Genomic DNA, 14,327 nt, shown 5'->3' with positions numbered 1-14,327 from the left:
GCTGGGGGATTTATCCTCTCTGGCCAGACAGAAGTTCAGAGTATATTTATTTATTTTTATTCATCTGTTATTTTACCAGGTAAGTTGACTGAGAACACATTCTCATTTTCAGCAACGACCTGGGGAATAGTTACAGGGGAGAGGAGGGGGATTATTGAGCCAATTGTAAACTGGGGATTATTAGGTGACCGTGATGGTTTGAGGGCCAGATTGGGAATTTAGCCAGGACACCAGGGTTAACACCCCTACGATAGGTGCCATGGGATCTTTAATGACCTCAGAGAGTCAGGACACCTGTTTAACGTCCCATTCGAAAGACGGCACCCTACACAAGGCAATCACTGCCCTGGGGCATTGGGATATTTTTTAGACCAGAGGAAAGACTGCCTCCTACTGGCCCTCCAACACCACTTCCAGCAGCATCTGGTCTCCCATCCAGGAACTGACCAGGCCCAACCCTGCTTAGCTTCAGAAGCAAGCCAGCAGTGGTATGCAGGGTGGTATATATGATACCAAACATTAAGAGCACCGTACTAATATTGAGTTGCCCCTTCACCCTTCCCTCCCTTTTGCCCTCAGAACAATTAGTCAGGGCATGGACTCTACAAGGTGTCGAAAGCGTTCCACAGGGATGCTGGCCCATGTTAACTCCAATGCTTCCCAAAGTTGTGTCAAGTGGGCTGGATGTTCTTTGGGTGGTGGACCATTCTTGACACACACGGGAAACTGTTGAGGGTGAAAAACCCAGCAGCGTTGCAGTTCTTGACACAAACCAGTGCGCTTGGCACTTACATTTTGCCCATTCACCCTTTGAATGTCAGACACAATCCATGTCTCAATTGTCACAAGACTTAAAAATCCTTCTTTAACCTGTCTCTTCCCCTTCATCTACACTGATAGAAGTGGATTAACAAGTGGCATCAATAAGGGATCATAGCTTTCACCTGGATTCATCTGGTCATTCTATGTCATGGAAAGACCAGGTGTCCTTAATGTTTTCTATACTCACTGTATGACCATGTGGGAAGGCCAATCGGCTGTCCTCAGATCCCATCACATGCTAGTAGTTGTCCGTCACGTTCTAGTCCATGAGGCATGTATTGACTGTGATCCAGTGGTGTAGTGAACTTCACCTCTGAGTGGTGATAATGTAGCATTCATAAAGCCTTTATGAGCATGACATAGAGGGTCATAATGCTCTACATAATATTAGACTCTTTAATATATGTTTATAAAGCCTCAAAACAAATGTAGCCTCTTATGGTATGATGAGACACCTGTTATTTTTTTATTTTATTTTTAATTTAATTTAATTTTTTAATTTCACCTTTATTTAACCAGGTAGGCTAGTTGAGAACAAGTTCTCATTTGCAACTGCGACCTGGCCAAGATAAAGCATAGCAGTGTGAACAGACAACACAGAGTTACACATGGAGTAAACAATAAACAAGTCAATAACACAGTAGAAAAAAAAGAGAGTATATATACATTGTGTGCAAAAGGCATGAGGAGGTAGGTGAATAATTACAATTTAGCAGATTAACACTGGAGTGATAAATGATCAGATGGCCATGTACAGGTAGAGATATTGGTGTGCAAAAGAGCAGAAAAGTAGATAAATAAAAACAGTATGGGGATGAGGTAGGTAAAATTGGGTGGGCTATTTACCGATAGACTATGTACAGCTGCAGCAGTTATGTCCTTCATAACAACAAAAAGATAATAAGAAAGTGAGCCGGGTCTGGTTTCAGCAGACACGTCTACAGTTTCATGCGTCGGTTGGTTTCACTGTGGATAAGGTTGTTACTGGCGGTCATGATGTGGAGGGTGGACTGGCACGTGTTGCTGCATGTTGTGGACAGTTCCGTTGGACACGTGTGTATTTTTGCAGCGCTCCTCCAATCTGACCTGACCATTCGTTTGCGTGTTTGGGTGCCTTGTGAATGAAGCACAACAGCAGGAGATGATCTGGGTTCTTATCATGGCTATGTGAACGTCAACAGAGGGATGCCACCCCCTAACCCCTTCCCCATTAGAGAACAGGGGCCAGGAAAATAACCGTCTGAAAAATAGATTACATAATGGGTTTTACATAACGACCTCAACAATTAAAGCGAGGGTAGAGGAGCGGAAGAATTTGGAAATTATGCAGTTGACCTTGGCATTGAGCGCCCAGACTGGTCTTTGAGGCACAGCAGGGGCCTCCGAAGGGTTAGTCTCTAATGAGAATGGTACAGTGTGCCTAAATGCAGTCATAACAACAGCTATATATGCCTTATCTAATTGGATAATGGGGATTATGATTTTCACTCTCAACACAACTCTGTATTGACAGTTAGGCCTATTCCACCTGAATGGCCATTTTGTACCTAAAGGTACAAAGTGTTGTGAATAGTGACATGGTGAAAACTAGTCCAAGGGTCATTTGACAAACAACTATAGTTATACGTTTCTATGGTGCTCTTATGTTGTGACAAGATTTGCCACTTCTGAAAAACAGTAAACACACCTGTGGTATTTTCAGAGTACATGACCCCAAACTAGTCATGACCTTCAGAGTACTGACACTTACTGTTGCCCCCCCCGTCATGGTTAGACCGTAAACATACAAGACATCCCCAATGGACTTAGAAACAGCTAGAGGACAGATATGTATGTGACCTAATTCTGACCCAGAGACAACTAGCTGTTGAATTTAATTTTCTATACACCACATTACAGACGTGGGATGTTTTAAAGTGTCATCCTGGCTCAATGTACGTAGAACAGATAACATTTTCCCCTCCATGAAAGATAATTATTACCCAGAAATAAAGAAGAGGGAGGATATTGTTGGGGGTTCCGTTCATCCTATCTTCCGTTAGGGCAAAATATTCTGCTGATTGTCTACCGTCCAAGGAGAATTAGCTGAGGATGACTATTGGAGAAGTTTCCCACCCAGCAGATACTCTTTGCTCATCGTTTTGATGAGAAAATAAATGTACAAATACTGACCTGTAGCCTCACAGCTGAACTTATAGGGTTAGCTGAAGAGACTATTTGTTTACTTTTGTCCAGATGCTGACCTAAACCACAACCTGCTCTAACCATAGAGGGCATATCAACATACAACAAGCATTTATTCCAGCCTGTTGCCAAAAGAGTAAGACACAAAAATGACTGCTTTATACCTCTGGTAGGTTTTGTGTGCTTGATCTTACAAATGAACACGTTTCGAAAATTCCAGAACCATTAACATTTTTAATGATTAGGGTACAAAAACAATGGGCTGTGATACATACATTTTACGACAAACAATCACGAGACAATCCAGTTCAAGAAGTCAGAGGTCATTCTGGGGTCAGATGATGTACACAACAGTACACCAGAATAAGCAGAAAGTCATCTGTTAGTCAGTCACAACTGTGTTGAAGACAAATGTGACACACACAACTTGGAAGGATAATACACAACACTTAAAAGACTGAGAGGACATGGCTAAATGGTAACCCTAATGGTGGCTAAATGGTAACCCTAATGTTGGCTAAATGTTAACCGTAATAGTGGCTAAATGCCCGAATGGAGACTAAATGTTAACCCTAATGGTGGCTAAATGGTAACCCTAATGGTGACTAAATGGTAACCCTAATGGTGACTAAATGGTAACCCTAATGTTGGCTAAATGGTAACCCTAATGGTGACTAAATGGTAACCCTAATGGTGACTAAATGGTAACCCTAATGGTGGCTAAATGGTAACCCTAATGTTGGCTAAATGGTAACCCTAATGGTGACTAAATGGTAACCCTAAGGGTGACTAAATGGTAACCCTAATGTTGGCTAAATGTTAACCGTAATAGTGGCTAAATGCCCGAATGGAGACTAAATGGTAACCCTAATGGTGGCTAAATGACCGAATGGAGACTAAATGGTAACCCAAATGGTAGATAAATGGTAACTCGAATGGTGGATAAATGGTAACCCTAATAGTGGCTAAATGCCCAAATGTAGCTAAATGGTAACCCTAATGGTGACTAAATGGTAACCCTAATGGTGACTAAATGGTAACCCTAATGGTGACTAAATGGTAACCCTAATGGTGGCTAAATGGTAACCCTAATGGTCACTAAATGGTAACCCTAGTGGTGGCTAAATGACCGAATGGAGACTAAATGGAAACCCAAATGGTAGATAAATGGTAACTCTAATGGTGGCTAAATGGTAACCCTAATAGTGGCTAAATGCCCTAATGTAGCTAAATGGTAACCCTAATGGTGACTAAATGGTAAGCCTAATGGTGGCTAAATGCCCTAATGGGGCCTAAATGCCCTAATAGGGCCTAAATGGCAACCCTAATGGTGGCAAATGGTAACCCTAATGGTGGCTAAATGCCCTAATGGGGCCTAAATGGTAACTCTAATGTTGGCTAAATGGTAACCCTAATGGTGGCTAAATGCCCTAATGGTGTCAATTTCCTCCATGTTGGATAAAATGCTGTATGAATCAAACACACTTCTGAAAGTGTAATGCAGAAACCCCTTAGGCAACTTTTGAATTCCAGTCAGAGCAACCAACTGTGCAATTAGAGATGGATTGGGTAGATGTCATAAGACTGACAGGAATCATAGTGCTATGTGTTATTATTATGTTTACCTATTTGAACTAATTTGTCTTACCGGTAATCAATTTCCGATGGAAATCGACAATTCTATAATTATTCAGATAAAATGTATAAATAAATACAACTTCCAATGGTTTATGGAATAGCTCTTTAGTAGTTTCCATAGTTAAAAATGTTAATTAATTTACAAATTGAAAACAGGAGACTGGAATTTGATAATTGGTCTGATGTCAAGCCAGAGTCCCCAAAATAAAAATATGGTCACAGAGAGGGACTGAACTGAGGCACCTATTACTGTATAATTTAATTTATGACCAAGACTGTGGAGCCATTGCTATACCATTGATCAAAACCTGGTGTGCATAAATGAGCTTACATGCATGGATGAAGAATACAAATATTACCCAGACATAATGACAAGAAGTACACCCAAATCTGAGTTGAGGAGACAGTAACCATTGTTCTGATCAAGAGTCTAATCGTAATTTAGGCAAGTACTTTGCAAAAGACGTTTGCTGAAGTACGACATGATGTAATGGAAATAATACCACTCAGATGTGTCGATGTTCGTGTAATTAGGGATCTTCTAACCATTCATAACAATGGCTTTTTGTCAGTGCCCCTGTTATGCATGTTTGGATTTAAATGGGCCATCGTAAGTGACAATGCCTGTGAACAAATTGCTCTGCTGAGCCCTGTCTTAAACACTGATCCCAGAGCTGTGACTGAGTGGCCCCTACCCACCTGAGTAAACAGCTAGGAACAGGGACAGGGAGCCATAGGGGGCCTTCTATTTTTCAGTTGGTTGGGGAACTTCCTCTGTGTCTGTCTGTGAGATGAACTGAGTAGACAGATGTTCTCTCATGCAAAAATAGACACATTTTCACATTCACTCTTGAGTACTGTTTGTCCCTCGAATAATTAAAGTCCAGGTCATGTTGAGAGCCAATAAAATACAGTTGTTTATTATTCTACAAGAACAGCTGGTGTCTGCTGTTCGAAAACGCTTGGTCTTCCTATATTTGACTCAACACATCCATCTGAAGACTGACTTTACATAATGTATGTTCATTTTCCATCCTGATTATTGACCATATTGAATGCAGCCTAATGTATTGTACACATCAGAGTTGTAGGCTTGACTCAAAGTAGAAAAAATATGACATGACACTCCACCCAGACTTACCAAGTGTTTCATGACTTAAGACTTTTTATGACTGAGCAAATTACGGCAAACCTTACACTAAGACCGAAAGGGACTTGAGTAAGACTAAACTGACGACTAAACAGATGAGTTATACAATTTCAACACTTTTTTGATACAAATACCCTTGCCACTTTCACTATGTTCACAGGACGACTTCTTGAGACTTGACGCTCTTAACTTGGAACCTTCTTGAGACTTAAAGGTCAATACTAACTGTGATTAACTACAGCAGAGGTATTGGGTTTGCATACGGTGAGTATTCTACCAAGTTCAGTTTTACACAAACTTCTACAACCTCAGGCAATCTCAGAGAGAGAACTTGTCTGAGCCTGAAGTGTAAGACACTCTGTATTTATGCTCCATAGAAAATAGACTTGATACGGAGGTACACACAACAGGGATGTAAGTCTGCTTGCATGCGTTGCTGCTGCACTAACATGCAGCTTACAGAACTGATGCAGCAGGCAACACGGACATCTGTGGAGTTGTACCAGTTGCGTCTCACAGCTGTCCAAAAAACATGGCTGATTTGATGTTACTCCGAACTTGAAATAATTGGGACTTGGTCCCATGTCTACCGTAACTTGACCGTGTCAGATCATGAAAATAGATTGAAAATCTGGATATGTATACTTGGACTTTTTGTCAGTTGCTACTGGCTAAACCCTATTTGGCTCAGTGACCCCATTTCCCGTCTGCTTTCTATTTGACTGACATGTATTGGGGTTGAGCAAAAATCACTCTACTGAAATGGACACCATACCTACCCACTATTTAAAGCTGCAATATGCAACTTTTTGGGTGACCCAAACAAATTCACATAGAAAGTTATAGATCTGTCATTCTCATTGTAACCAAGTGGTAGATCTGTTCTGTGTGCAGTATTTCTATGCTTCTCATTCTAAAGTTTAGTTTTTGTGTCTTTTACCTTTGGTTTTGTACACCATCTAAAACAGCCGAAAATACAATATTTTTGGTTATTGAAAAGATATTTCACAGCGGTTTAGATGGTACAACGATTCTCTACACTAGGGGTATTCAACTCTTACCCTACGTGGTCCGGAGCCTGCTGGTTTTCTGTTGATACTTGATAATTCATTGCACCCACCTGGTGTCCCAGGTCTAAATCAGTCCCTTATTAAAGGGGAACAATTAAAAAATGAAGTGGAACTGGCTTCGAGGTTCAGAGTTGAGTTTGAAGGCTCTATACTTTCTTGTTTGTTTTGTCACAAACTGAAATTAGCAACCAGGAAATGGCAAAGAAATTTCTGCATATTGCACCTTTAAAACTCAGGGGGCTGAATAAATTTGGCTTGGCCCCTAAGACCCTAAGAAACTTTTACAGATGCACAATTGAGAGCATCCTGTCGGGATGTATCATCGCTTGGTATGGCAACTGCACCGCCCGCAACCGCAGGGCTCTCCAGAGGGTGGTACGGTCTGCCCAACGCATCCCTGGGGACACACTTCCTGCTCTCGAGGACACCTACAGCACCAAATGTCACAGGAAGGCCCTAAGGATAATCAAGGACATCAACCACCTGAGCCATGGCATGTTCACCTCACTGTCAACCAGAAGGCGAGGTCAGTACATGTGCATCAATGCTGGGACAGAGAGACTGTAAAACAGCTTCTATCTCAAGGGCATCAGACTGTTAAATAGCCATCACTAGCCGGCTACCACCTTAGAGGCTGCTGCCCTATATACATAGACTTGGAATCACTGGCCACTTTAATAATGGAACACTAGTCATTTTAATAATGTTTACATACTGCTTTATCATCTCATATGTATATACTGTATTATAAACTGAGTGGTTTGAACCCTGAATGCTGATTGTCTGACAGCAGTGGTATATCAAACCGTATAACACAGGTATGACAAAACATTAGTTTCCTGCTCCAATTACATTGGTAATCAGTTTATGTTTCAATGGAGTGACTCCCATTTGGCTAACAGATCAAAACATGCAGTATTTGTTGCATAAACTCTCTTGGTATTTATAGATCTATACCTGCAAGCTAAAGATGCACCCATATCTGATCAATACATGCTATGTTGAAAACCATTCAGCTTTCACAGAGAAAGACCAGGATAAGCTTTTATTTTATTTTACTATAAATTGGTTGCTTTATCCCCAAGAGCAAATTAGGGATTTGTTGGTATAAAAAGGTGATATAATCTTTCCATAATACAGATGGTTTCCTATTGTTTATCTGGCAAAATGTCTGGTGATAAGTAGATTAAACAATGTAGCAACAAAATGGCATTCTCCAAAAATGCTAGCCAGGAGATTTTGTACGTTGCTAAATAACAAGCTAACGAATTTAAAAACATGTTGGAGGAAATGATAACGTCCCAGGGAAGTCAAAAAGAAGCTCAAATGTAAAAAGAGAGAACTATCACTTTAAGGTGTTGTTAGAACTCACTAAATCATACATCTTTACAATAGTCAAAATTACCATTCTACTACTACAGGTTGCACTAATGCTGGGTGGTAGCCTAGTGGTTAAGAGGTTGGGCCAGTACCAAAATGTTGCTGGTTTCAAATCCCCGAGCTGACAAGGTGAAATCTGTCAATGTGCCCTTGAGCAAGGCACTTAACCCTAATTGCTCCTGTAAGTCTCTCTGAATAAGAGTGTCTACTAAAATGTAAAAAATGGTCACACTGCACAGATCGTTGTACCTTTATAGACCATACCAGTTTTTATTCCAAGTCTTTACTAAGTCCTCCCCCCCACCTAAATGTTTTTGAACACCTGCTAAAATAGTATTTAAATCCAATTCACCATTATTACTATAAGGGAAATTCAATGGCAATTTCCAATACATCATGAGAAACAATTATTGAGAGGTTTTTGGGAGGTGGCATAGGGAGTGGGGAGGGTCTCGTTTTGAAAGCTTTGTTTTGAGTAGGATAATTGAGTATGGGAAGGTGGTGTGAGCATTATACTAGTATGAGGTTACTCTGGGGACTGTGACCCCAGTCACACCTGTCACTCCTAGCCCCTGTACCCCCCCCCCCAAACCCCTATCTGTGTCCCCTCCCCAAATCTAAAGCCAGTCTATTTCAGCTAACTGGGTCAGCCACCTCTGCAAGCCATGTTTCCCACCTCTGTGAAATACCCAACGCCTCAGCCACTCTGACGCAGGAACCTGAGGAGTGTGTGCACAATGTGTGCCCGTGATTTTACCATCAGGTACCTTTACTCAATCCCCCATAGAAGTCATCATTCTGCTATATCATCCTCCCCTTTTAAACAGGCTGTTTCTTGTAATATCATACCCACCCCAAATGCTGTTTATACCTCCTTTATCATAAAGCAGAACTTGTAAAAACATGGTGAATTAATGATGTAGCACACTGTTACTGGCAATACATATTTAACTAGTATGTTTATCAGAAATGCTTGGTATCACGGTTAAATATACAAAAGGGAAAATACTTATTTCAAAGGGAATAGCGGCACCCATGCCGTGTCTGCTCTGGCGTCACCTGACTCCTATCCTCAAATGGTTCCCTAGATCAGACCTACATGTCTTCATTGCAAACTTCATTACAGTGTAGGAGTCTTTAATCACTGTCAGCTGGTAGGCACTGACCCTCCTCCTGTGAGTGCTTTAGTAGGTATCACTCTCTAAACCAGAGCGTGACAACTGATCTCAGATAATGCACGACAGAAGCCAGCCTCTCCATGGACTTCAGTGAAATTGTTTAGAAATAATTTAGCCATTAGTAATAGCAGATCCAGAATCAGAGTCCTGATAGGGAAACATTAGTGTAACATACTCACCATCTGCTGATGTACTGTAGTGTGGCCGGTAGCCTAGAGGTAGCCTAGTGGTTAGAGTGTTGGGCCAGTAACTGAAAGGTTGCTGGATCAAATCCCAGAGCTGACAAGGTAAATGTCTGTTGTTCTGCCCCTGAGCAAGAAAAATGTATCAACCCCTACAAAAATGTCCATTATTTATAATCTGCATAATAATCAACATTTCCTGTTGCTGCAGGATTATTTTCCTGCAGCATGGTAATTTTCCTGCAGCAATTGATGTTGACAATTGATGTCTATGTGATATACCAACATGAAGTTTGCGACCAAAACATCATACGGTACGGTACATATGGGTTATGTAGTTGTCACTTAGATCAGGTGTTCCCAAGCTTTTTCATTCAGGGCCCCCTTCCAGCATTGGGGAACATTCCGCGTCCCCCCCTACATCTGTACTGTATGTTGACAATTGATGTCTATGTGATATACCCCCCTTGCCTATTTTTATGGGAATAAGCACTGAATCTTGCAGCTGTTAAGCTTCTTTCCTTCAATTCTATACATTTTGCCATGTCTAATGTGTATTCATGTGGTGTTTGAGTGACAAAAAAATTACAACTATATCTATAGCTAAAATAAAGGTTAAATTAAATAAAAGTCATACAAACAAGAATGGATAAAATATGTAATTGAATGTCATATAAAACAAGGTCTCTAGAAGCCATGCTTTTCAACCCAGAACACAAAGGATAATGCCAGAATAGCATCTCATCCTCACAAGTAAAAATCAGAAACTGACTGACCTGACGAGTGACTAGTCACATAATATATAATAATAATATAATAATAATAATTATTATTATTATTTAGTCACATTCAAGTATGTTTTTAATCTGAGCAGCATTTGTTGTTTTTAGAGAGACTGTATGGTCAGACAGAGTAATCATGAGACTTTGCTCCAAAATCATGGGGAATATGTTTTTGGCCAGTAATCACATAAATAGACTTGTCAAAGTCCTGCCATTGATCAAGATGACATGAACCACTTTATAATGTATGGCCGTCACAGTTGAAATAGTGCACATAGTAGACTAAAACTTGAACCCTGAACCTTAAAAAAATGGTGTGCAAGGTAATAATGTTGCTGCTACCCGAGTGACTACTCTTGGCTCATGTCTGTCCCAAAGCAAGCACCAATTAGTCTGGAGCTAGCCCATGTTAGGCCCATTCTACCAGCTAGCTGAAGAGGCCCATCAGCCACTCCTGGGCTACAATACCCGGACCTCTTTTACTGACGGTACGGGGCACGGAACCCCGCCGATCCTTCTTGACTGGATTACGACGTAATCTGCTCGAGGAGGTACTCAACTGGCCCCTACATCGCGACGTCCCCTGAATGCCCATCTGCTAGCCTGCTAACCATGGCCCGCTAGCTGCTAGCCACGGCCCGCTAGCTGTCTAGAGCATATTGGACTGGTAGCTGAATAGATCCATCGGCCAATTTCTTGGGCCACTATATCTATTTGGCCAATTGGACTTGGACCCCTCTGTAACTCGGAACCCTACTAATCTATCACGACTGGTCTATCGACGTCACCACACGCGGAGGGTAAAACAGACTTTCCTCCACCGAGACATCCCTCTAAGACCCTTCTGCTAGCTTGCTAGCCCCGGCCTGCTAGCTGTCTGAATCGCCATGTCTCCAGCCAGCCCAACCACTCACTGGACCCCTGTGATCACCCGGCAATGCATGCCTCTCCCTAATATCAATATTCCCTGTCCATTACATTCCTGGTTAGTGATTATTGTCTTATTTCACTGTAGAGCCTTTAGCCCTGCTCGATATGCCTTAACCAACCATTTAGTTCCACATACGTGGTGACATCACCTGGTTTAAACGTCTCTAGAGACAATATCTCTCTCATCATTACTCAATGCCTAGGTTTACCTCCAATGTACTCACATCCTACCATACCTTTGTCTGTACATTATACCTTGAATCTATTCTATCGCGCCTAGAAACCGGTTCCTTTTACTCTTTGTTCTGAACGTAATAGTTGACCAGCCTTTAGCCGTACCTTTATCCTACTCCTCCTATGTTCCTCTGGTGATGTAGAGGTTAATCTAGGCCCTGCAGTGCCTAGCTCCACTCCTACTCCCTAGGTGCTCTCTTTTGTTGACTTCTGTAAACGTAAAAGCCTTGGTTTCATTCATGTTAACATTAGAAGCCTCCTCCCTAAGTTTGTTTTATTCACTGCTTTAGCACACTCTGCCAACCCGGATGTCCTAGCCATGTCTGAATCCAGGCTTAGGAAGACCAACAAAAACCCTGAAATTTCCATCCCTAACTATAACATCTTCCAACAAGTTAGAACTGCCAAAGGGGGCGGTGTTGCAATCTACTGCAGAGATAGCCTTCAGAGTTCTGTCTTACTATCCAGGTCTGTACCCAAACAATTTGAGCTTCTACTTTTAAAAATCCACCTTTCCCGAAACAAGTCTCTCACCGTTGCCGCTTGCTCTAGACCACCCTCTGCCCCCAGCTGTGCCCTGGACACCATATTTGAATTGATTGCCTCCATCTATCTTCAGAGCTCGTGCTGCTAGGTGACCTAAACTGGGACATGCTTAACACCCAGAAAATCCTACAATCTAAGCTTGATACCCTCAATCTCACACAAATTATCAATGAACCCACCAGGTACAACCCCAAATCTGTAAACACGGGCACCCTCCTAGATATCATCTTAACCAACTTGCCCTTCAGATACAGATACTTCAGATTCACCTGAAACCCCACCTCTTTAAGGAATACCTAGGATAGGATAAGTAATCCTTCTCACCCCCCTAAAAGATTTAGATGCACTATTGTAAAGTGGCTGTTCCACTGGATGTCATAAGGTGAATGCACCAATTTGTAAGTCGCTCTGGATAAGAGCGTCTGCTAAATGACTTAAATGTAATGTAAATGTAAATGTAATACACCTCTGCTGTTTTCAACCAAGATCTCAGCGATCACTGCCTCATTGCCTGCATCCGTAATGGGTCTGTGGTCAAACGACCACCCCTCATCAGTGTCAAACGCTCCCTAAAACACTTCAGCGAGCAGGCCTTTCTAATCGACCTGGCCCATGTATCCTGGAAGGATATTCAACTCATCCCATCAGTAGAGGATGCCTGGGTATTCTTTAAAAGTGCCTTCCTTAAATAAGCATGTCCCGTTCAAAAAATGTAGAACCAAGAACAGATATAGCCCTTGGTTCTCTCCAAACATCATGTGGCGTTCTACATTAGCATCGAATAGCCCCTGTGATATGCAACTTTTCAGGGAAGTTAGGAACCAATATACACAGGCAGTTAGGATAGCTAAGGCTAGCTTTTTCAACCAGAAATTTGCATGCTGTAGACATTACATTTACATTTAAGTCATTTAGCAGACGCTCTTATCCAGAGCGACTTACAAATTGGTGCATTCACCTTATGACATCCAGTGGAACAGCCACTTTACAATAGTGCATCTAAATCTTTTAAGGAGGGGGGGGGGGTGAGAATGATTACTTTATCCTATCCTAGGTATTCCTTAAAGAGGTGGGGTTTCAGGTGTCTCCGGAAGGTGGTGATTGACTCCGCTGTCCTGGCGTCGTGAGGGAGTTTGTTCCACCATTGGGGGGCCAGAGCAGCGAACAGTTTTGACTGGGCTGAGCGGGAACTGTACTTCCTCAGTGGTAGGGAGGCGAGCAGGCCAGAGGTGGATGAACGCAGTGCCCTTGTTTGGGTGTAGGGCCTGATCAGAGCCTGGAGGTACTGAGGTGCCGTTCCCCTCACAGCTCCGTAGGCAAGCACCATGGTCTTGTAGCGGATGCGAGCTTCAACTGGAAGCCAGTGGAGAGAGCGGAGGAGCGGGGTGACGTGAGAGAACTTGGGAAGGTTGAACACCAGACGGGCTGCGGCATTCTGGATGAGTTGTAGGGGTTTAATGGCACAGGCAGGGAGCCCAGCCAACAGCGAGTTGCAGTAATCCAGACGGGAGATGACAAGTGCCTGGATTAGGACCTGCGCCGCTTCCTGTGTGAGGCAGGGTCGTAGCACAAACTAAAAAAAAATCTGGGACACTGTAAAGTCCATGGAGAATAAGAGCACCTCCTCCCAGCTGCCCAGTGCACTGAGGCTAGGAAACTGTTACCACCGATAAATCCACTATAATTGAGAATTTCAATAAGCATTTTTCAACGGCTGGCCATGCTTTCCACCTGGCTACCCCGAACCCGGTCAACAGCCCTCCACTTCCCACAGCAACTCGCCCAAGCCTCTCCATTTCTCCTTCACCCAAATCCAGATAGCGGATGTTCTGAAAGAGCTGCAAAATCTGGACCACTACAAATCAGCCGGGCTAGACAATCTGGACCCTCTCTTTCTAAAATTATCTGCCAAATTTGTTGCAACCCCTATCACTAGCCTGTTCAACCTCTCTTTCGTATCATCTGAGATTCCCAAAGATTGGAAAGCTGCCGCGGTCATCCCCCTCTTCAAAGGGGGAGACACTTTAGACCCAAACTGCTATAGACCTGTATCTATCCTACCCTGTCTTTCTAAGGTCTTTGAAAGCCAAGTTAACAAAAAATTACTGACCTTTTCGAAACACAACGTACCGTCTCCCGCTATGCAATCTGGTTTCAGAGCTGGTCATGGGTGCACCTCAGCCACGATATCATAACCGCCATCGATAAGAGACATAACTGTGCAGCCGTAT

Source organism: Oncorhynchus keta, chromosome 33 (genome assembly GCF_023373465.1).
Source record: "Oncorhynchus keta strain PuntledgeMale-10-30-2019 chromosome 33, Oket_V2, whole genome shotgun sequence".
Lineage (NCBI taxonomy): Eukaryota > Metazoa > Chordata > Actinopteri > Salmoniformes > Salmonidae > Oncorhynchus > Oncorhynchus keta.
This window is presented reverse-complemented; position numbering follows the sequence as displayed.